The sequence below is a fragment of the Scyliorhinus torazame genome, chromosome 3, assembly GCF_047496885.1.
Source record: "Scyliorhinus torazame isolate Kashiwa2021f chromosome 3, sScyTor2.1, whole genome shotgun sequence".
Classification (NCBI taxonomy): Eukaryota; Metazoa; Chordata; class Chondrichthyes; order Carcharhiniformes; family Scyliorhinidae; genus Scyliorhinus; species Scyliorhinus torazame.
In genome coordinates this window covers 69742075-69764878 of record NC_092709.1, presented here as the reverse complement: position 1 = coordinate 69764878, position 22804 = coordinate 69742075, and positions in this window count along the sequence as shown.

Genomic DNA, 22804 nt, shown 5'->3' with positions numbered 1-22804 from the left:
AGCGCGGGAGCAGCGAGTCGGAGCAGAGATTTAAAAAGCGCCGGAGCTGCGAGTCGGAGCGCAGGTTTCAACAACGCCGTAGGTGCGAGTCGGAGCGGAGATTTAAAAAGAGCAGGAGCTGCGAGTCGGAGCGGAGATTTAAAAAGTGCTGGAGCTGCGAGTCGGAGCGGAGATTTAAAAAGAGCAGGAGCTACGAGTTGGAGCGGTGATTTAAAAAGAGCAGGAGGTGCGAGTCGGAGCAGAGATTTAAAAAGAGCCTGAGCTGAGAGTCGGAGCGGAGATTTAAAAAGCGCAGGTGCTGCGAGTCGGAGCGCAGATTTAAAAAGAGCCTGAGGTGCGAGTCGGAGCGGAGATTTAAAAAGAGCAGGAGCTGCGAGTCGGAGCGGAGATTCAAAAAGCGCCGGAGCTGCGAGTCGGAGCGGAGATTTAAAAAGAGCAGGAGCTGCGAGTCGGAGCGGAGATTTAAAAAGAGCAGGAGCTGCGAGTCGGAGCGGAGGTTTATAAAGAGCAGGAGCTGCGAGTCGGAGAGGAGATTTCAAAAGCGCAGGAGCTGCGAGTCTGAGCGGAGATTTAAAAAGAGCGGGAGCTGCGAGTCGGAGCGGAGATTTAAAAAGAGCAGGAGCTGCGAGTCGGAGCGGAGATTTAAAAAGCGTGGGAGCTGCGAGTCGGAGCGGAGATTTAAAAAGCGTGGGAGCTGCGAGTCGGAGCGGAGATTTCAAAAGCGCCGGAGCTGCGAGTCGGAGCGGGATTTAAAAAGAGCGAGAGCTGCGAGTCGGAGCGGAGATTTAAAAAGAGCAGGAGCTGCGAGTCGGAGCGGAGATTTAAAAAGAGCAGGAGCTGCGAGTCGGAGCGGAGATTTAAAATGCGCGGGAGCTGCGAGTCGGAGCAGAGATTTAAAAAGCGCCGGAGCTGCGAGTCGGAGCGCAGGTTTAAAAAGCGCCGTAGCTGCGAGTCGGAGCGGAGATTTAAAAAGAGCAGGAGCTGCGAGTCGGAGCGGAGATTTAAAAAGTGCGGGAGCTGCGAGTCGGAGCGGAGATTTCAAAAGCGCCGGAGCTGCGAGTCGGAGCGGAGGTTTAAAAAGAGCAGGAGCTGCGAGTCAGAGCGGAGATTTAAAAAGTGCGGGAGCTGTGAGTCGGAGCGGAGGTTTAAATAGCGCCTGAGCTGCGAGTCGGAGCGGGATTTAAATAGAGCAGGAGCTGCGAGTCGGAGCGGAGATTTAAATAGCGCCTGAGCTGTGAGTCGGAGCAGAGATTTAAAAAGCGCCGGTGCTGCGAGTCGGAGCGGAGGTTTAAATAGCGCCGTAGCTGCGAGTCGGAGCGGAGATTTAAAGAGTGCAGGAGATGCGAGTCGGAGCGGAGATTTAAAGAGTGCAGGAGATGCGAGTCGGAGCGGGGATTTAAAAAGAGCAGGAGCTGCGCGTCGGAGCAGAGATTTAAAAAGAGCCTGAGCTGAGAGCCGGAGCGGAGATTTAAAAAGCGCGGGAGCTACGAGTCGGAGCGGAGATTTAAAAAGAGCAGGAGCTGCGAGTCGGAGCGGAGATTTAAAAAGAGCAGGAGCTGCGAGTCGGAGCGGAGATTTAAAATGCGCGGGAGCTGCGAGTCGGAGCAGAGATTTAAAAAGCGCCGGAGCTGCGAGTCGGAGCGCAGGTTTAAAAAGCGCCGTAGCTGCGAGTCGGAGCGGAGATTTAAAAAGAGCAGGAGCTGCGAGTCGGAGCGGAGATTTAAAAAGTGCGGGAGCTGCGAGTCGGAGCGGAGATTTCAAAAGCGCCGGAGCTGCGAGTCGGAGCGGAGGTTTAAAAAGAGCAGGAGCTGCGAGTCAGAGCGGAGATTTAAAAAGTGCGGGAGCTGTGAGTCGGAGCGGAGGTTTAAATAGCGCCTGAGCTGCGAGTCGGAGCGGGATTTAAATAGAGCAGGAGCTGCGAGTCGGAGCGGAGATTTAAATAGCGCCTGAGCTGTGAGTCGGAGCAGAGATTTAAAAAGCGCCGGTGCTGCGAGTCGGAGCGGAGGTTTAAATAGCGCCGTAGCTGCGAGTCGGAGCGGAGATTTAAAGAGTGCAGGAGATGCGAGTCGGAGCGGAGATTTAAAGAGTGCAGGAGATGCGAGTCGGAGCGGGGATTTAAAAAGAGCAGGAGCTGCGAGTCGGAGCAGAGATTTAAAAAGAGCCTGAGCTGAGAGCCGGAGCGGAGATTTAAAAAGCGCGGGAGCTACGAGTCGGAGCGGAGATTTAAAAAGAGCAGGAGCTGCGAGTCGGAGCGGAGATTTAAAAAGAGCAGGAGCTGCGAGTCGGAGCGGAGATTTAAAAAGAGCAGGAGCTGCGAGTCGGAGCGGAGATTTAAAAAGAGCAGGAGCTGCGAGTCGGAGCGGAGGTTTAAAAAGAGCAGGAGCTGCGAGTCGGAGCGGAGATTTAAAAAGCGCCGGAGCTGCGAGTCTGAGCGGAGATTTAAAAAGAGCGGGAGCTGCGAGTCGGAGCGGAGATTTAAAAAGAGCAGGAGCTGTGAGTTGGAGCGGAGATTTAAAAAGAGCAGGAGCTGCGAGTCGGAGCGGAGATTTAAAAAGAGCAGGAGCTGCGAGTCGGAGCGGAGATTTAAAAAGAGCAGGAGCTGCGAGTCGGAGCGGAGGTTTATAAAGAGCAGGAGCTGCGAGTCGGAGAGGAGATTTCAAAAGCGCAGGAGCTGCGAGTCTGAGCGGAGATTTAAAAAGAGCGGGAGCTGCGAGTCGGAGCGGAGATTTAAAAAGAGCAGGAGCTGCGAGTCGGAGCGGAGATTTAAAAAGCGTGGGAGCTGCGAGTCGGAGCGGAGATTTAAAAAGCGTGGGAGCTGCGAGTCGGAGCGGAGATTTCAAAAGCGCCGGAGCTGCGAGTCGGAGCGGGATTTAAGAAGAGCGAGAGCTGCGAGTCGGAGCGGAGATTTAAAAAGAGCAGGAGCTGCGAGTCGGAGCGGAGATTTAAAAAGAGCAGGAGCTGCGAGTCGGAGCGGAGATTTAAAATGCGCGGGAGCTGCGAGTCGGAGCAGAGATTTAAAAAGCGCCGGAGCTGCGAGTCGGAGCGCAGGTTTAAAAAGCGCCGTAGCTGCGAGTCGGAGCGGAGATTTAAAAAGAGCAGGAGCTGCGAGTCGGAGCGGAGATTTAAAAAGTGCGGGAGCTGCGAGTCGGAGCGGAGATTTCAAAAGCGCCGTAGCTGCGAGTCGGAGCGGAGATTTAAAAAGAGCAGGAGCTGCGAGTCGGAGCGGAGATTTAAAAAGTGCGGGAGCTGCGAGTCGGAGCGGAGATTTCAAAAGCGCCGGAGCTGCGAGTCGGAGCGGAGGTTTAAAAAGAGCAGGAGCTGCGAGTCAGAGCGGAGATTTAAAAAGCGCGGGAGCTGTGAGTCGGAGCGGAGGTTTAAATAGCGCCTGAGCTGCGAGTCGGAGCGGGATTTAAATAGAGCAGGAGCTGCGAGTCGGAGCGGAGATTTAAATAGCGCCTGAGCTGCGAGTCGGAGCGGAGATTTAAATAGCGCCTGAGCTGTGAGTCGGAGCAGAGATTTAAAAAGCGCCGGTGCTGCGAGTCGGAGCGGAGGTTTAAATAGCGCCGTAGCTGCGAGTCGGAGCGGAGATTTAAAGAGTGCAGGAGATGCGAGTCGGAGCGGAGATTTAAAGAGTGCAGGAGATGCGAGTCGGAGCGGGGATTTAAAAAGAGCAGGAGCTGCGAGTCGGAGCAGAGATTTAAAAAGAGCCTGAGCTGAGAGCCGGAGCGGAGATTTAAAAAGCGCGGGAGCTACGAGTCGGAGCGGAGATTTAAAAAGAGCAGGAGCTGAGAGTCGGAGCGGAGATTTAAAAAGTGCAGGAGATGCGAGTCGGAGCGGAGATTTAAAAAGAGCCTGAGCTGCGAGTCGGAGCGGAGATTTAAAAAGCGCGGGAGCTGCGAGTCGGAGCGGAGATTTAAAATGCGCGGGAGCTGCGAGTCGGAGCAGAGATTTAAAAAGCGCCGGAGCTGCGAGTCGGAGCGCAGGTTTAAAAAGCGCCGTAGCTGCGAGTCGGAGCGGAGATTTAAAAAGAGCAGGAGCTGCGAGTCGGAGCGTAGATTTAAAAAGTGCGGGAGCTGCGAGTCGGAGCGGAGATTTAAAAAGAGCAGGAGCTGCGAGTTGGAGTGGAGATTTAAAAAGAGCAGGAGCTGCGAGTCGGAGCGGAGGTTTAAAGAGAGCAGGAGCTGCGAGTCGGAGCGGAGATTTAAAAATCGCCGGAGCTGCGAGTCGAAGCGGAGATTTAAAAAGCGCCGGAGCTGCGAGTCGGAGCGGAGATTTAAAAAGCGCCGGTGCTGCGAGTCGGAGCGGAGATTTAAAAAGAGCCGGAGCTGCGAGTCGGAGCGAACATTTAAAAAGAGCAGGAGCTGCGAGTCGGAGCGGAGATTTAAAAAGCGCCGGTGCTGCGAGTCGGAGCTGAGATTTAAAAAGAGCAGGAGCTGCGAGTCGGAGCGGAGATTTAAAAAGAGCAGGAGCTGCGAGTCGGAGCGGAGGTTTAAAAAGAGCAGGAGCTGCGAGTCGGAGCGGAGATTTAAAAAGCGCCGGAGCTGCGAGTCGGAGCGGAGATTTAAAAAGAGCAGGAGCTGCGAGTCGGAGCGGATATTTAAAAAGAGCGGGAGCTGCGAGTCGGAGCGGAGATTTAAAAAGCGCCGGAGCTGCGAGTCTGAGCGGAGATTTAAAAAGAGCAGGAGCTGCGAGTCGGAGCGGAGATTTAAAAACGTGGGAGCTGCGAGTCGGAGCGGAGATTTAAAAAGAGCGGGAGCTGCGAGTCGGAGCGGAGATTTAAAAAGAGCAGGAGCTGCGAGTCGGAGCGGAGATTTAAAAAGAGCAGGAGCTGCGAGTCGGAGCGGAGATTTAAAAAGAGCAGGAGCTGCGAGTCGGAGCGGAGGTTTAAAAAGAGCAGGAGCTGCGAGTCGGAGCGGAGATTTAAAAAGCGCCGGAGCTGCGAGTCTGAGCGGAGATTTAAAAAGAGCGGGAGCTGCGAGTCGGAGCGGAGATTTAAAAAGAGCAGGAGCTGTGAGTTGGAGCGGAGATTTAAAAAGAGCAGGAGCTGCGAGTCGGAGCGGAGATTTAAAAACGTGGGAGCTGCGAGTCGGAGCGGAGATTTAAAAAGAGCGGGAGCTGCGAGTCGGAGCGGAGATTTAAAAAGAGCAGGAGCTGCGAGTCGGAGCGGAGATTTAAAACGAGCAGGAGCTGTGAGTCGGAGCGGAGATTTAAAAAGAGCAGGAGCTGCGAGTCGGAGCGGAGATTTAAAAAGCGCGGGACCTGCGAGTCGGAGCGGAGATTTCAAAATCGCCGGAGCTGCGAGTCGGAGCGGAGATTTAAAAAGAGCGGGTGCTGTGACTCGGAGCGGAGATTTAAAAAGAGCAGGAGCTGCGAGTCGGAGCGGTGATTTAAAAAGAGCAGGAGCTGTGAGTCGGATCGGAGATTTAAAAAGAGCAGGAGCTGCGAGTCGGAGCGGAGATTTAAAAAGCGTGGGAGCTGCGAGTCGGAGCGGAGATTTCAAAAGTGCCGGAGCTGCGAGTCGGAGCGGAGATTTAAAAAGCGCCGGAGCTGCGAGTCGGAGCGGCGATTTAAAAAGAGCGGGTGCTGCGAGTCGGAGCGGAGATTTAAAAAGAGCAGGAGCTGCGAGTCGGAGCGGAGATTTAAAAAGAGCAGGAGCTGCGAGTCGGAGCGGAGATTTAAAAAGCGCGGGAGCAGCGAGTCGGAGCAGAGATTTAAAAAGCGCCGGAGCTGCGAGTCGGAGCGCAGGTTTCAACAACGCCGTAGGTGCGAGTCGGAGCGGAGATTTAAAAAGAGCAGGAGCTGCGAGTCGGAGCGGAGATTTAAAAAGTGCTGGAGCTGCGAGTCGGAGCGGAGATTTAAAAAGAGCAGGAGCTGCGAGTTGGAGCGGTGATTTAAAAAGAGCAGGAGGTGCGAGTCGGAGCAGAGATTTAAAAAGAGCCTGAGCTGAGAGTCGGAGCGGAGATTTAAAAAGCGCAGGTGCTGCGAGTCGGAGCGCAGATTTAAAAAGAGCCTGAGGTGCGAGTCGGAGCGGAGATTTAAAAAGAGCAGGAGCTGCGAGTCGGAGCGGAGATTCAAAAAGCGCCGGAGCTGCGAGTCGGAGCGGAGATTTAAAAAGAGCAGGAGCTGCGAGTCGGAGCGGAGATTTAAAAAGAGCAGGAGCTGCGAGTCGGAGCGGAGGTTTATAAAGAGCAGGAGCTGCGAGTCGGAGAGGAGATTTCAAAAGCGCAGGAGCTGCGAGTCTGAGCGGAGGTTTAAAAAGAGCAGGAGCTGCGAGTCAGAGCGGAGATTTAAAAAGCGCGGGAGCTGTGAGTCGGAGCGGAGGTTTAAATAGCGCCTGAGCTGCGAGTCGGAGCGGGATTTAAATAGAGCAGGAGCTGCGAGTCGGAGCGGAGATTTAAATAGCGCCTGAGCTGCGAGTCGGAGCGGAGATTTAAATAGCGCCTGAGCTGTGAGTCGGAGCAGAGATTTAAAAAGCGCCGGTGCTGCGAGTCGGAGCGGAGGTTTAAATAGCGCCGTAGCTGCGAGTCGGAGCGGAGATTTAAAGAGTGCAGGAGATGCGAGTCGGAGCGGAGATTTGAAGAGTGCAGGAGATGCGAGTCGGAGCGGGGATTTAAAAAGAGCAGGAGCTGCGAGTCGGAGCAGAGATTTAAAAAGAGCCTGAGCTGAGAGCCGGAGCGGAGATTTAAAAAGCGCGGGAGCTACGAGTCGGAGCGGAGATTTAAAAAGAGCAGGAGCTGAGAGTCGGAGCGGAGATTTAAAAAGTGCAGGAGATGCGAGTCGGAGCGGAGATTTAAAAAGAGCCTGAGCTGCGAGTCGGAGCGGAGATTTAAAAAGCGCGGGAGCTGCGAGTCGGAGCGGAGATTTAAAATGCGCGGGAGCTGCGAGTCGGAGCAGAGATTTAAAAAGCGCCGGAGCTGCGAGTCGGAGCGCAGGTTTAAAAAGCGCCGTAGCTGCGAGTCGGAGCGGAGATTTAAAAAGAGCAGGAGCTGCGAGTCGGAGCGTAGATTTAAAAAGTGCGGGAGCTGCGAGTCGGAGCGGAGATTTAAAAAGAGCAGGAGCTGCGAGTTGGAGTGGAGATTTAAAAAGAGCAGGAGCTGCGAGTCGGAGCGGAGGTTTAAAGAGAGCAGGAGCTGCGAGTCGGAGCGGAGATTTAAAAATCGCCGGAGCTGCGAGTCGAAGCGGAGATTTAAAAAGCGCCGGAGCTGCGAGTCGGAGCGGAGATTTAAAAAGCGCCGGTGCTGCGAGTCGGAGCGGAGATTTAAAAAGAGCCGGAGCTGCGAGTCGGAACGAAGATTTAAAAAGAGCAGGAGCTGCGAGTCGGAGCGGAGATTTAAAAAGCGCCGGTGCTGCGAGTCGGAGCTGAGATTTAAAAAGAGCAGGAGCTGCGAGTCGGAGCGGAGATTTAAAAAGAGCAGGAGCTGCGAGTCGGAGCGGAGGTTTAAAAAGAGCAGGAGCTGCGAGTCGGAGCGGAGATTTAAAAAGCGCCGGAGCTGCGAGTCTGAGCGGAGATTTAAAAAGAGCAGGAGCTGCGAGTCGGAGCGGATATTTAAAAAGAGCGGGAGCTGCGAGTCGGAGCGGAGATTTAAAAAGCGCCGGAGCTGCGAGTCTGAGCGGAGATTTAAAAAGAGCAGGAGCTGCGAGTCGGAGCGGAGATTTAAAAACGTGGGAGCTGCGAGTCGGAGCGGAGATTTAAAAAGAGCGGGAGCTGCGAGTCGGAGCGGAGATTTAAAAAGAGCAGGAGCTGCGAGTCGGAGCGGAGATTTAAAAAGAGCAGGAGCTGCGAGTCGGAGCGGAGATTTAAAAAGAGCAGGAGCTGCGAGTCGGAGCGGAGGTTTAAAAAGAGCAGGAGCTGCGAGTCGGAGCGGAGATTTAAAAAGCGCCGGAGCTGCGAGTCTGAGCGGAGATTTAAAAAGAGCGGGAGCTGCGAGTCGGAGCGGAGATTTAAAAAGAGCAGGAGCTGTGAGTTGGAGCGGAGATTTAAAAAGAGCAGGAGCTGCGAGTCGGAGCGGAGATTTAAAAACGTGGGAGCTGCGAGTTGGAGCGGAGATTTAAAAAGAGCGGGAGCTGCGAGTCGGAGCGGAGATTTAAAAAGAGCAGGAGCTGCGAGTCGGAGCGGAGATTTAAAACGAGCAGGAGCTGTGAGTCGGAGCGGAGATTTAAAAAGAGCAGGAGCTGCGAGTCGGAGCGGAGATTTAAAAAGCGCGGCACCTGCGAGTCGGAGCGGAGATTTCAAAATCGCCGGAGCTGCGAGTCGGAGCGGAGATTTAAAAAGAGCGGGTGCTGTGAGTCGGAGCGGAGATTTAAAAAGAGCAGGAGCTGCGAGTCGGAGCGGAGATTTAAAAAGAGCAGGAGCTGTGAGTCGGATCGGAGATTTAAAAAGAGCAGGAGCTGCGAGTCGGAGCGGAGATTTAAAAAGCGTGGGAGCTGCGAGTCGGAGCGGAGATTTCAAAAGTGCCGGAGCTGCGAGTCGGAGCGGAGATTTAAAAAGCGCCGGAGCTGCGAGTCGGAGCGGCGATTTAAAAAGAGCGGGTGCTGCGAGTCGGAGCGGAGATTTAAAAAGAGCAGGAGCTGCGAGTCGGAGCGGAGATTTAAAAAGAGCAGGAGCTGCGAGTCGGAGCGGAGATTTAAAAAGCGCGGGAGCAGCGAGTCGGAGCAGAGATTTAAAAAGCGCCGGAGCTGCGAGTCGGAGCGCAGGTTTCAACAACGCCGTAGGTGCGAGTCGGAGCGGAGATTTAAAAAGAGCAGGAGCTGCGAGTCGGAGCGGAGATTTAAAAAGTGCTGGAGCTGCGAGTCGGAGCGGAGATTTAAAAAGAGCAGGAGCTACGAGTTGGAGCGGTGATTTAAAAAGAGCAGGAGGTGCGAGTCGGAGCAGAGATTTAAAAAGAGCCTGAGCTGAGAGTCGGAGCGGAGATTTAAAAAGCGCAGGTGCTGCGAGTCGGAGCGCAGATTTAAAAAGAGCCTGAGGTGCGAGTCGGAGCGGAGATTTAAAAAGAGCAGGAGCTGCGAGTCGGAGCGGAGATTCAAAAAGCGCCGGAGCTGCGAGTCGGAGCGGAGATTTAAAAAGAGCAGGAGCTGCGAGTCGGAGCGGAGATTTAAAAAGAGCAGGAGCTGCGAGTCGGAGCGGAGGTTTATAAAGAGCAGGAGCTGCGAGTCGGAGAGGAGATTTCAAAAGCGCAGGAGCTGCGAGTCTGAGCGGAGATTTAAAAAGAGCGGGAGCTGCGAGTCGGAGCGGAGATTTAAAAAGAGCAGGAGCTGCGAGTCGGAGCGGAGATTTAAAAAGCGTGGGAGCTGCGAGTCGGAGCGGAGATTTAAAAAGCGTGGGAGCTGCGAGTCGGAGCGGAGATTTCAAAAGCGCCGGAGCTGCGAGTCGGAGCGGGATTTAAAAAGAGCGAGAGCTGCGAGTCGGAGCGGAGATTTAAAAAGAGCAGGAGCTGCGAGTCGGAGCGGAGATTTAAAAAGAGCAGGAGCTGCGAGTCGGAGCGGAGATTTAAAATGCGCGGGAGCTGCGAGTCGGAGCAGAGATTTAAAAAGCGCCGGAGCTGCGAGTCGGAGCGCAGGTTTAAAAAGCGCCGTAGCTGCGAGTCGGAGCGGAGATTTAAAAAGAGCAGGAGCTGCGAGTCGGAGCGGAGATTTAAAAAGTGCGGGAGCTGCGAGTCGGAGCGGAGATTTCAAAAGCGCCGGAGCTGCGAGTCGGAGCGGAGGTTTAAAAAGAGCAGGAGCTGCGAGTCAGAGCGGAGATTTAAAAAGTGCGGGAGCTGTGAGTCGGAGCGGAGGTTTAAATAGCGCCTGAGCTGCGAGTCGGAGCGGGATTTAAATAGAGCAGGAGCTGCGAGTCGGAGCGGAGATTTAAATAGCGCCTGAGCTGTGAGTCGGAGCAGAGATTTAAAAAGCGCCGGTGCTGCGAGTCGGAGCGGAGGTTTAAATAGCGCCGTAGCTGCGAGTCGGAGCGGAGATTTAAAGAGTGCAGGAGATGCGAGTCGGAGCGGAGATTTAAAGAGTGCAGGAGATGCGAGTCGGAGCGGGGATTTAAAAAGAGCAGGAGCTGCGAGTCGGAGCAGAGATTTAAAAAGAGCCTGAGCTGAGAGCCGGAGCGGAGATTTAAAAAGCGCGGGAGCTACGAGTCGGAGCGGAGATTTAAAAAGAGCAGGAGCTGCGAGTCGGAGCGGAGATTTAAAAAGAGCAGGAGCTGCGAGTCGGAGCGGAGATTTAAAATGCGCGGGAGCTGCGAGTCGGAGCAGAGATTTAAAAAGCGCCGGAGCTGCGAGTCGGAGCGCAGGTTTAAAAAGCGCCGTAGCTGCGAGTCGGAGCGGAGATTTAAAAAGAGCAGGAGCTGCGAGTCGGAGCGGAGATTTAAAAAGTGCGGGAGCTGCGAGTCGGAGCGGAGATTTCAAAAGCGCCGGAGCTGCGAGTCGGAGCGGAGGTTTAAAAAGAGCAGGAGCTGCGAGTCAGAGCGGAGATTTAAAAAGTGCGGGAGCTGTGAGTCGGAGCGGAGGTTTAAATAGCGCCTGAGCTGCGAGTCGGAGCGGGATTTAAATAGAGCAGGAGCTGCGAGTCGGAGCGGAGATTTAAATAGCGCCTGAGCTGTGAGTCGGAGCAGAGATTTAAAAAGCGCCGGTGCTGCGAGTCGGAGCGGAGGTTTAAATAGCGCCGTAGCTGCGAGTCGGAGCGGAGATTTAAAGAGTGCAGGAGATGCGAGTCGGAGCGGAGATTTAAAGAGTGCAGGAGATGCGAGTCGGAGCGGGGATTTAAAAAGAGCAGGAGCTGCGAGTCGGAGCAGAGATTTAAAAAGAGCCTGAGCTGAGAGCCGGAGCGGAGATTTAAAAAGCGCGGGAGCTACGAGTCGGAGCGGAGATTTAAAAAGAGCAGGAGCTGCGAGTCGGAGCGGAGATTTAAAAAGAGCAGGAGCTGCGAGTCGGAGCGGAGATTTAAAAAGAGCAGGAGCTGCGAGTCGGAGCGGAGATTTAAAAAGAGCAGGAGCTGCGAGTCGGAGCGGAGATTTAAAAAGCGCCGGAGCTGCGAGTCTGAGCGGAGATTTAAAAAGAGCGGGAGCTGCGAGTCGGAGCGGAGATTTAAAAAGAGCAGGAGCTGTGAGTTGGAGCGGAGATTTAAAAAGAGCAGGAGCTGCGAGTCGGAGCGGAGATTTAAAAACGTGGGAGCTGCGAGTTGGAGCGGAGATTTAAAAAGAGCGGGAGCTGCGAGTCGGAGCGGAGATTTAAAAAGAGCAGGAGCTGCGAGTCGGAGCGGAGATTTAAAACGAGCAGGAGCTGTGAGTCGGAGCGGAGATTTAAAAAGAGCAGGAGCTGCGAGTCGGAGCGGAGATTTAAAAAGCGCGGGACCTGCGAGTCGGAGCGGAGATTTCAAAATCGCCGGAGCTGCGAGTCGGAGCGGAGATTTAAAAAGAGCGGGTGCTGTGAGTCGGAGCGGAGATTTAAAAAGAGCAGGAGCTGCGAGTCGGAGCGGAGATTTAAAAAGAGCAGGAGCTGTGAGTCGGATCGGAGATTTAAAAAGAGCAGGAGCTGCGAGTCGGAGCGGAGATTTAAAAAGCGTGGGAGCTGCGAGTCGGAGCGGAGATTTCAAAAGTGCCGGAGCTGCGAGTCGGAGCGGAGATTTAAAAAGCGCCGGAGCTGCGAGTCGGAGCGGCGATTTAAAAAGAGCGGGTGCTGCGAGTCGGAGCGGAGATTTAAAAAGAGCAGGAGCTGCGAGTCGGAGCGGAGATTTAAAAAGAGCAGGAGCTGCGAGTCGGAGCGGAGATTTAAAAAGCGCGGGAGCAGCGAGTCGGAGCAGAGATTTAAAAAGCGCCGGAGCTGCGAGTCGGAGCGCAGGTTTCAACAACGCCGTAGGTGCGAGTCGGAGCGGAGATTTAAAAAGAGCAGGAGCTGCGAGTCGGAGCGGAGATTTAAAAAGTGCTGGAGCTGCGAGTCGGAGCGGAGATTTAAAAAGAGCAGGAGCTGCGAGTTGGAGCGGTGATTTAAAAAGAGCAGGAGGTGCGAGTCGGAGCAGAGATTTAAAAAGAGCCTGAGCTGAGAGTCGGAGCGGAGATTTAAAAAGCGCAGGTGCTGCGAGTCGGAGCGCAGATTTAAAAAGAGCCTGAGGTGCGAGTCGGAGCGGAGATTTAAAAAGAGCAGGAGCTGCGAGTCGGAGCGGAGATTCAAAAAGCGCCGGAGCTGCGAGTCGGAGCGGAGATTTAAAAAGAGCAGGAGCTGCGAGTCGGAGCGGAGATTTAAAAAGAGCAGGAGCTGCGAGTCGGAGCGGAGGTTTATAAAGAGCAGGAGCTGCGAGTCGGAGAGGAGATTTCAAAAGCGCAGGAGCTGCGAGTCTGAGCGGAGATTTAAAAAGAGCGGGAGCTGCGAGTCGGAGCGGAGATTTAAAAAGAGCAGGAGCTGCGAGTCGGAGCGGAGATTTAAAAAGCGTGGGAGCTGCGAGTCGGAGCGGAGATTTAAAAAGCGTGGGAGCTGCGAGTCGGAGCGGAGATTTCAAAAGCGCCGGAGCTGCGAGTCGGAGCGGGATTTAAAAAGAGCGAGAGCTGCGAGTCGGAGCGGAGATTTAAAAAGAGCAGGAGCTGCGAGTCGGAGCGGAGATTTAAAAAGAGCAGGAGCTGCGAGTCGGAGCGGAGATTTAAAATGCGCGGGAGCTGCGAGTCGGAGCAGAGATTTAAAAAGCGCCGGAGCTGCGAGTCGGAGCGCAGGTTTAAAAAGCGCCGTAGCTGCGAGTCGGAGCGGACATTTAAAAAGAGCAGGAGCTGCGAGTCGGAGCGGAGATTTAAAAAGTGCGGGAGCTGCGAGTCGGAGCGGAGATTTCAAAAGCGCCGGAGCTGCGAGTCGGAGCGGAGGTTTAAAAAGAGCAGGAGCTGCGAGTCAGAGCGGAGATTTAAAAAACGCGGGAGCTGTGAGTCGGAGCGGAGGTTTAAATAGCGCCTGAGCTGCGAGTCGGAGCGGGATTTAAATAGAGCAGGAGCTGCGAGTCGGAGCGGAGATTTAAATAGCGCCTGAGCTGCGAGTCGGAGCGGAGATTTAAATAGCGCCTGAGCTGTGAGTCGGAGCAGAGATTTAAAAAGCGCCGGTGCTGCGAGTCGGAGCGGAGGTTTAAATAGCGCCGTAGCTGCGAGTCGGAGCGGAGATTTAAAGAGTGCAGGAGATGCGAGTCGGAGCGGAGATTTAAAGAGTGCAGGAGATGCGAGTCGGAGCGGGGATTTAAAAAGAGCAGGAGCTGCGAGTCGGAGCAGAGATTTAAAAAGAGCCTGAGCTGAGAGCCGGAGCGGAGATTTAAAAAGCGCGGGAGCTACGAGTCGGAGCGGAGATTTAAAAAGAGCAGGAGCTGAGAGTCGGAGCGGAGATTTAAAAAGTGCAGGAGATGCGAGTCGGAGCGGAGATTTAAAAAGAGCCTGAGCTGCGAGTCGGAGCGGAGATTTAAAAAGCGCGGGAGCTGCGAGTCGGAGCGGAGATTTAAAATGCGCGGGAGCTGCGAGTCGGAGCAGAGATTTAAAAAGCGCCGGAGCTGCGAGTCGGAGCGCAGGTTTAAAAAGCGCCGTAGCTGCGAGTCGGAGCGGAGATTTAAAACGAGCAGGAGCTGCGAGTCGGAGCGTAGATTTAAAAAGTGCGGGAGCTGCGAGTCGGAGCGGAGATTTAAAAAGAGCAGGAGCTGCGAGTTGGAGTGGAGATTTAAAAAGAGCAGGAGCTGCGAGTCGGAGCGGAGGTTTAAAGAGAGCAGGAGCTGCGAGTCGGAGCGGAGATTTAAAAATCGCCGGAGCTGCGAGTCGAAGCGGAGATTTAAAAAGCGCCGGAGCTGCGAGTCGGAGCGGAGATTTAAAAAGCGCCGGTGCTGCGAGTCGGAGCGGAGATTTAAAAAGAGCCGGAGCTGCGAGTCGGAGCGAAGATTTAAAAAGAGCAGGAGCTGCGAGTCGGAGCGGAGATTTAAAAAGCGCCGGTGCTGCGAGTCGGAGCTGAGATTTAAAAAGAGCAGGAGCTGCGAGTCGGAGCGGAGATTTAAAAAGAGCAGGAGCTGCGAGTCGGAGCGGAGGTTTAAAAACAGCAGGAGCTGCGAGTCGGAGCGGAGATTTAAAAAGCGCCGGAGCTGCGAGTCTGAGCGGAGATTTAAAAAGAGCAGGAGCTGCGAGTCGGAGCGGATATTTAAAAAGAGCGGGAGCTGCGAGTCGGAGCGGAGATTTAAAAAGCGCCGGAGCTGCGAGTCTGAGCGGAGATTTAAAAAGAGCAGGAGCTGCGAGTCGGAGCGGAGATTTAAAAACGTGGGAGCTGCGAGTCGGAGCGGAGATTTAAAAAGAGCGGGAGCTGCGAGTCGGAGCGGAGATTTAAAAAGAGCAGGAGCTGCGAGTCGGAGCGGAGATTTAAAACGAGCAGGAGCTGTGAGTCGGAGCGGAGATTTAAAAAGCGTGGGAGCTGCGAGTCGGAGCGGAGATTTAAAAAGCGCCGGAGCTGCGAGTCGGAGCGGAGGTTTAAAAAGAGCAGGAGCTGCGAGTCAGAGCGGAGATTTAAAAAGCGCGGGAGCTGTGAGTCGGAGCGGAGGTTTAAATAGCGCCTGAGCTGCGAGTCGGAGCGGGATTTAAATAGAGCAGGAGCTGCGAGTCGGAGCGGAGATTTAAATAGCGCCTGAGCTGCGAGTCGGAGCGGAGATTTAAATAGCGCCTGAGCTGTGAGTCGGAGCAGAGATTTAAAAAGCGCCGGTGCTGCGAGTCGGAGCGGAGGTTTAAATAGCGCCGTAGCTGCGAGTCGGAGCGGAGATTTAAAGAGTGCAGGAGATGCGAGTCGGAGCGGAGATTTAAAGAGTGCAGGAGATGCGAGTCGGAGCGGGGATTTAAAAAGAGCAGGAGCTGCGAGTCGGAGCAGAGATTTAAAAAGAGCCTGAGCTGAGAGCCGGAGCGGAGATTTAAAAAGCGCGGGAGCTACGAGTCGGAGCGGAGATTTAAAAAGAGCAGGAGCTGAGAGTCGGAGCGGAGATTTAAAAAGTGCAGGAGATGCGAGTCGGAGCGGAGATTTAAAAAGAGCCTGAGCTGCGAGTCGGAGCGGAGATTTAAAAAGCGCGGGAGCTGCGAGTCGGAGCGGAGATTTAAAATGCGCGGGAGCTGCGAGTCGGAGCAGAGATTTAAAAAGCGCCGGAGCTGCGAGTCGGAGCGCAGGTTTAAAAAGCGCCGTAGCTGCGAGTCGGAGCGGAGATTTAAAACGAGCAGGAGCTGCGAGTCGGAGCGTAGATTTAAAAAGTGCGGGAGCTGCGAGTCGGAGCGGAGATTTAAAAAGAGCAGGAGCTGCGAGTTGGAGTGGAGATTTAAAAAGAGCAGGAGCTGCGAGTCGGAGCGGAGGTTTAAAGAGAGCAGGAGCTGCGAGTCGGAGCGGAGATTTAAAAATCGCCGGAGCTGCGAGTCGAAGCGGAGATTTAAAAAGCGCCGGAGCTGCGAGTCGGAGCGGAGATTTAAAAAGCGCCGGTGCTGCGAGTCGGAGCGGAGATTTAAAAAGAGCCGGAGCTGCGAGTCGGAGCGAAGATTTAAAAAGAGCAGGAGCTGCGAGTCGGAGCGGAGATTTAAAAAGCGCCGGTGCTGCGAGTCGGAGCTGAGATTTAAAAAGAGCAGGAGCTGCGAGTCGGAGCGGAGATTTAAAAAGAGCAGGAGCTGCGAGTCGGAGCGGAGGTTTAAAAACAGCAGGAGCTGCGAGTCGGAGCGGAGATTTAAAAAGCGCCGGAGCTGCGAGTCTGAGCGGAGATTTAAAAAGAGCAGGAGCTGCGAGTCGGAGCGGATATTTAAAAAGAGCGGGAGCTGCGAGTCGGAGCGGAGATTTAAAAAGCGCCGGAGCTGCGAGTCTGAGCGGAGATTTAAAAAGAGCAGGAGCTGCGAGTCGGAGCGGAGATTTAAAAACGTGGGAGCTGCGAGTCGGAGCGGAGATTTAAAAAGAGCGGGAGCTGCGAGTCGGAGCGGAGATTTAAAAAGAGCAGGAGCTGCGAGTCGGAGCGGAGATTTAAAACGAGCAGGAGCTGTGAGTCGGAGCGGAGATTTAAAAAGCGTGGGAGCTGCGAGTCGGAGCGGAGATTTAAAAAGCGCCGGAGCTGCGAGTCGGAGCGGAAATTTAAAAAGAGCGGGAGCTGCGAGTCGGAGCGGAGATTTAAAAAGAGCGGGAACTGCGAGTCGGAGCGGAGATTTAAAAAGAGCAGGAGCTGCGAGTCGGAGCGGAGATTTAAAAAGCGCCGGAGCTGCGAGTCGGAGCGGAGATTTCAAAAGCGCCGGAGCTGCGAGTCGGAGCGGAGATTTAAAAAGAGCGGGAGCTGTGAGTCGGAGCGGAGATTTAAAAAGAGCAGGAGCTGCGAGTCGGAGCGGGGATTTAAAAAGAGCAGGAGCTGCGAGTCGGAGCGGAGATTTAAAAAGAGCGGGAGCTGTGAGTCGGAGCGGAGATTTAAAAAGAGCAGGAGCTGCGAGTCGGAGCGGAGATTTAAAAAGAGCAGGAGCTGCGAGTCGGAGCGGAGATTTCAAAAGCGCCGGAGCTGCGAGTCGGAGCGGAGATTTAAAAAGCGCCGGAGCTGCGAGTCGGAGCGGCGATTTAAAAAGATCGGGAGCTGCGAGTCGGAGCGGAGATTTAAAAAGAGCAGGAGCTGCGAGTCGGAGCGGAGATTTAAAAAGAGCAGGAGCTGCGAGTCGGAGCGGAGATTTAAAAAGCGCGGGAGCTGCGAGTCGGAGCAGAGATTTAAAAAGCGCCGGAGCTGCGAGTCGGAGCGCAGGTTTAAACAGCGCCGTAGCTGCGAGTCGGAGCGGAGATTTAAAAAGAGCAGGAGCTGCGAGTCGGAGCGGAGATTTAAAAAGTGCGGGAGCTGCGAGTCGGAGCGGAGATTTAAAAAGAGCAGGAGCTGCGAGTTGGAGCGGAGATTTAAACAGAGCAGGAAGTGCGAGTCGGAGCACAGATTTAAAAAGAGACTGAGCTGAGAGTCGGAGCGGAGATTTAAAAAGCGCAGGTGCTGCGAGTCGGAGCGGAGATTTGAAAAGAGCAGAGCTGCGAGTCGGAGCGGAGATTTAAAAAGAGCCTGAGGTGCGAGTCGGAGCGGAGATTTAAAAAGAGCAGGAGCTGCGAGTCGGAGCGGAGGTTTAAAAAGCGCCTGTGCTGCGAGTCGGAGCGGAGATTTAAAAAGAGCAGGAGCTGCGAGTCGGAGCAGAGGTTTAAAAAGAGCAGGAGCTGCGAGTCGGAGCGAAGATTTAAAAAGAGCGGGAGCTGCGAGTCGGAGCGGAGATTTAAAAAGCGCCGGAGCTGCGAGTCTGAGCGGAGATTTAAAAAGAGCAGGAGCTGCGAGTCGGAGCGGAGATTTAAAAACGTGGGAGCTGCGAGTCGGAGCGGAGATTTAAAAAGAGCGGGAGCTGCGAGTCGGAGCGGAGATTTAAAAAGAGCAGGAGCTGCGAGTCGGAGCGGAGATTTAAAACGAGCAGGAGCTGTGAGTCGGAGCGGAGATTTAAAAAGCGTGGGAGCTGCGAGTCGGAGCGGAGATTTAAAAAGCGCCGGAGCTGCGAGTCGGAGCGGAAATTTAAAAAGAGCGGGAGCTGCGAGTCGGAGCGGAGATTTAAAAAGAGCGGGAACTGCGAGTCGGAGCGGAGATTTAAAAAGACCAGGAGCTGCGAGTCGGAGCGGAGATTTAAAAAGCGCCGGAGCTGCGAGTCGGAGCGGAGATTTCAAAAGCGCCGGAGCTGCGAGTCGGAGCGGAGATTTAAAAAGAGCGGGAGCTGTGAGTCGGAGCGGAGATTTAAAAAGAGCAGGAGCTGCGAGTCGGAGCGGGGATTTAAAAAGAGCAGGAGCTGCGAGTCGGAGCGGAGATTTAAAAAGAGCGGGAGCTGTGAGTCGGAGCGGAGATTTAAAAAGAGCAGGAGCTGCGAGTCGGAGCGGAGATTTAAAAAGCGTGGGAGCTGCGAGTCGGAGCGGAGATTTAAAAAGAGCAGGAGCTGAGAGTCGGAGCGGAGATTTAAAAAGCGTGGGAGCTGCGAGTCGGAGCGGAGATTTCAAAAGCGCCGGAGCTGCGAGTCGGAGCGGAGATTTCAAAAGCGCCGGAGCTGCGAGTCGGAGCGGCGATTTAAAAAGAGCGGGAGCTGCGAGTCGGAGCGGAGATTTAAAAAGAGCAGGAGCTGCGAGTCGGAGCGGAGATTTAAAAAGAGCAGGAGCTGCGAGTCGGAGCGGAGATTTAAAAAGCGCGGGAGCTGCGAGTCGGAGCAGAGATTTAAAAAGCGCCGGAGCTGCGAGTCGGAGCGCAGGTTTAAACAGCGCCGTAGCTGCGAGTCGGAGCGGAGATTTAAAAAGAGCAGGAGCTGCGAGTCGGAGCGGAGATTTAAAAAGTGCGGGAGCTGCGAGTCGGAGCGGAGATTTAAAAAGAGCAGGAGCTGCGAGTTGGAGCGGAGATTTAAACAGAGCAGGAAGTGCGAGTCGGAGCACAGATTTAAAAAGAGACTGAGCTGAGAGTCGGAGCGGAGATTTAAAAAGCGCAGGTGCTGCGAGTCGGAGCGGAGATTTAAAAAGAGCAGAGCTGCGAGTCGGAGCGGAGATTTAAAAAGAGCCTGAGGTGCGAGTCGGAGCGGAGATTTAAAAAGAGCAGGAGCTGCGAGTCGGAGCGGAGGTTTAAAAAGCGCCTGTGCTGCGAGTCGGAGCGGAGATTTAAAAAGAGCAGGAGCTGCGAGTCGGAGCAGAGGTTTAAAAAGAGCAGGAGCTGCGAGTCGGAGCGAAGATTTAAAAAGCGCCGGAGCTGCGAGTCTGAGCGGAGATTTAAAAAGAGCGGGAGCTGCGAGTCGGAGCTTAGATTTAATAAGAGCAGGAGCTGCGAGTCGGAGCGGAGATTTAAAAAGCGTGGGAGCTGCGAGTCGGAGCGGAGATTTCAAAAGCGCCGGAGCTGCGAGTCGGAGCGGGATTTAATAAGAGCGGGAGCTGCGAGTCGGAGCGGAGATTTAAAAAGAGCAGGAGCTGCGAGTCGGAGCAGAGATTTGAAAAGAGCGGGAGCTGCGAGTCGGAGCGGAGATTTAAAAAGAGCAGGAGCTGCGAGTCGGAGCGGGATTTAATAAGAGCGGGAGCTGCGAGTCGGAGCGGAGATTTAAAAAGAGCAGGAGCTGCGAGTCGGAGCGGAGATTTGAAAAGAGCGGGAGCTGCGAGTCGGAGCGGAGATTTAAAAAGAGCAGGAGCTGCGAGTCGGAGCAGAGATTTAAAAAGCGCCGGAGCTGCGAGTCGGAGCGGAGATTTAAAAAGCGCCGGAGCTGCGAGTCGGAGCGGATATTTAAAAAGCGCCGGAGCTGCGAGTCGGAGCAGAGGTTTAAAAACGCCGGAGCTGCGAGTCGGAGCGGAGATTTAAAAAGAGCAGGAGCTGCGAGTCGGAGCGGAGATTTAAAAAGTGCGGGAGCTGCGAGTCGGAGAGGGGATTTAAAAAGAGCAGGAGCTGCGAGTCGGAGCGGAGATTTGAAAAGAGCAGGAGCTGCGAGTCGGAGCAGAGATTTAAAAAGAGCCTGAGCTGAGAGTCGGAGCGGAGATTTAAAAAGCGCAGGAGCTGCGAGTCGGAGCGGAAATTTAAAAAGAGCAGGAGCTGAGAGTCGGAGCGGAGATTTAAAAAGAGCGGGAGCTGCGAGTCGGAGCGGAGATTTAAAAAGAGCCTGAGCTGCGAGTCGGAGCGGAGATTTAAAAAGCGCGGGAGCTACGAGTCGGAGCGGAGATTTAAAAAGAGCGGGAGCTGCGAGTCGGAGCGGAGATTTAAAAAGAGCAGGAGCTGCGAGTCGGAGCGGAGATTCAAAAAGCGCCGGAGCTGCGAGTCGGAGCGGAGATTTAAAAAGAGCAGGAGCTGCGAGTCGGAGCGGAGATTTAAAAAGAGCAGGAGCTGCGAGTCGGAGCGGAGGTTTATAAAGAGCAGGAGCTGCGAGTCGGAGAGGAGATTTCAAAAGCGCAGGAGCTGCGAGTCTGAGCGGAGATTTAAAAAGAGCGGGAGCTGCGAGTCGGAGCGGAGATTTAAAAAGAGCAGGAGCTGCGAGTCGGAGCGGAGATTTAAAAAGCGTGGGAGCTGCGAGTCGGAGCGGAGATTTAAAAAGCGTGGGAGCTGCGAGTCGGAGCGGAGATTTCAAAAGCGCCGGAGCTGCGAGTCGGAGCAGGATTTAAAAAGAGCGAGAGCTGCGAGTCGGAGCGGAGATTTAAAAAGAGCAGGAGCTGCGAGTCGGAGCGGAGATTTAAAAAGAGCAGGAGCTGCGAGTCGGAGCGGAGATTTAAAATGCGCGGGAGCTGCGAGTCGGAGCAGAGATTTAAAAAGCGCCGGAGCTGCGAGTCGGAGCGCAGGTTTAAAAAGCGCCGTAGCTGCGAGTCGGAGCGGAGATTTAAAAAGAGCAGGAGCTGCGAGTCGGAGCGGAGATTTAAAAAGTGCGGGAGCTGCGAGTCGGAGCGGAGATTTCAAAAGCGCCGGAGCTGCGAGTCGGAGCGGAGGTTTAAAAAGAGCAGGAGCTGCGAGTCAGAGCGGAGATTTAAAAAGCGCGGGAGCTGTGAGTCGGAGCGGAGGTTTAAATAGCGCCTGAGCTGCGAGTCGGAGCGGGATTTAAATAGAGCAGGAGCTGCGAGTCGGAGCGGAGATTTAAATAGCGCCTGAGCTGCGAGTCGGAGCGGAGATTTAAATAGCGCCTGAGCTGTGAGTCGGAGCAGAGATTTAAAAAGCGCCGGTGCTGCGAGTCGGAGCGGAGGTTTAAATAGCGCCGTAGCTGCGAGTCGGAGCGGAGATTTAAAGAGTGCAGGAGATGCGAGTCGGAGCGGAGATTTAAAGAGTGCAGGAGATGCGAGTCGGAGCGGGGATTTAAAAAGAGCAGGAGCTGCGAGTCGGAGCAGAGATTTAAAAAGAGCCTGAGCTGAGAGCCGGAGCGGAGATTTAAAAAGCGCGGGAGCTACGAGTCGGAGCGGAGATTTAAAAAGAGCAGGAGCTGAGAGTCGGAGCGGAGATTTAAAAAGTGCAGGAGATGCGAGTCGGAGCGGAGATTTAAAAAGCGCGGGAGCTGCGAGTCGGAGCGGAGAATTAAAATGCGCGGGAGCTGCGAGTCGGAGCAGAGATTTAAAAAGCGCCGGAGCTGCGAGTCGGAGCGCAGGTTTAAAAAGCGCCGTAGCTGCGAGTCGGAGCGGAGATTTAAAAAGAGCAGGAGCTGCGAGTCGGAGCGTAGATTTAAAAAGTGCGGGAGCTGCGAGTCGGAGCGGAGATTTAAAAAGAGCAGGAGCTGCGAGTTGGAGTGGAGATTTAAAAAGAGCAGGAGCTGCGAGTCTGAGCGGAGATTTAAAAAGAGCGGGAGCTGCGAGTCGGAGCTTAGATTTAATAAGAACAGGAGCTGCGAGTCGGAGCGGAGATTTAAAAAGCGTGGGAGCTGCGAGTCGGAGCGGAGATTTCAAAAGCGCCGGAGCTGCGAGTCGGAGCGGGATTTAATAAGAGCGGGAGCTGCGAGTCGGAGCGGAGGTTTAAAGAGAGCAGGAGCTGCGAGTCGGAGCGGAGATTTAAAAATCGCCGGAGCTGCGAGTCGAAGCGGAGATTTAAAAAGCGCCGGAGCTGCGAGTCGGAGCGGAGATTTAAAAAGCGCCGGTGCTGCGAGTCGGAGCGGAGATTTAAAAAGAGCCGGAGCTGCGAGTCGGAGCGAAGATTTAAAAAGAGCAGGAGCTGCGAGTCGGAGCGGAGATTTAAAAAGCGCCGGTGCTGCGAGTCGGAGCTGAGATTTAAAAAGAGCAGGAGCTGCGAGTCGGAGCGGAGATTTAAAAAGAGCAGGAGCTGCGAGTCGGAGCGGAGGTTTAAAAAGAGCAGGAGCTGCGAGTCGGAGCGGAGATTTAAAAAGCGCCGGAGCTGCGAGTCTGAGCGGAGATTTAAAAAGAGCAGGAGCTGCGAGTCGGAGCGGATATTTAAAAAGAGCGGGAGCTGCGAGTCGGAGCGGAGATTTAAAAAGCGCCGGAGCTGCGAGTCTGAGCGGAGATTTAAAAAGAGCAGGAGCTGCGAGTCGGAGCGGAGATTTAAAAACGTGGGAGCAGCGAGTCGGAGCGGAGATTTAAAAAGAGCGGGAGCTGCGAGTCGGAGCGGAGATTTAAAAAGAGCAGGAGCTGCGAGTCGGAGCGGAGATTTAAAACGAGCAGGAGCTGTAAGTCGGAGCGGAGATTTAAAAAGCGTGGGAGCTGCGAGTCGGAGCGGAGATTTAAAAAGCGCCGGAGCTGCGAGTCGGAGCGGAAATTTAAAAAGAGCGGGAGCTGCGAGTCGGAGCGGAGATTTAAAAAGAGCGGGAACTGCGAGTCGGAGCGGAGATTTAAAAAGAGCAGGAGCTGCGAGTCGGAGCGGAGATTTAAAAAGCGCCGGAGCTGCGAGTCGGAGCGGAGATTTCAAAAGCGCCGGAGCTGCGAGTCGGAGCGGAGATTTAAAAAGAGCGGGAGCTGTGAGTCGGAGCGGAGATTTAAAAAGAGCAGGAGCTGCGAGTCGGAGCGGGGATTTAAAAAGAGCAGGAGCTGCGAGTCGGAGCGGAGATTTAAAAAGAGCGGGAGCTGTGAGTCGGAGCGGAGATTTAAAAAGAGCAGGAGCTGCGAGTCGGAGCGGAGATTTAAAAAGCGTGGGAGCTGCGAGTCGGAGCGGAGATTTAAAAAGAGCAGGAGCTGAGAGTCGGAGCGGAGATTTAAAAAGCGTGGGAGCTGCGAGTCGGAGCGGAGATTTCAAAAGCGCCGGAGCTGCGAGTCGGAGCGGAGATTTAAAAAGCGCCGGAGCTGCGAGTCGGAGCGGCGATTTAAAAAGAGCGGGAGCTGCGAGTCGGAGCGGAGATTTAAAAAGAGCAGGAGCTGCGAGTCGGAGCGGAGATTTAAAAAGAGCAGGA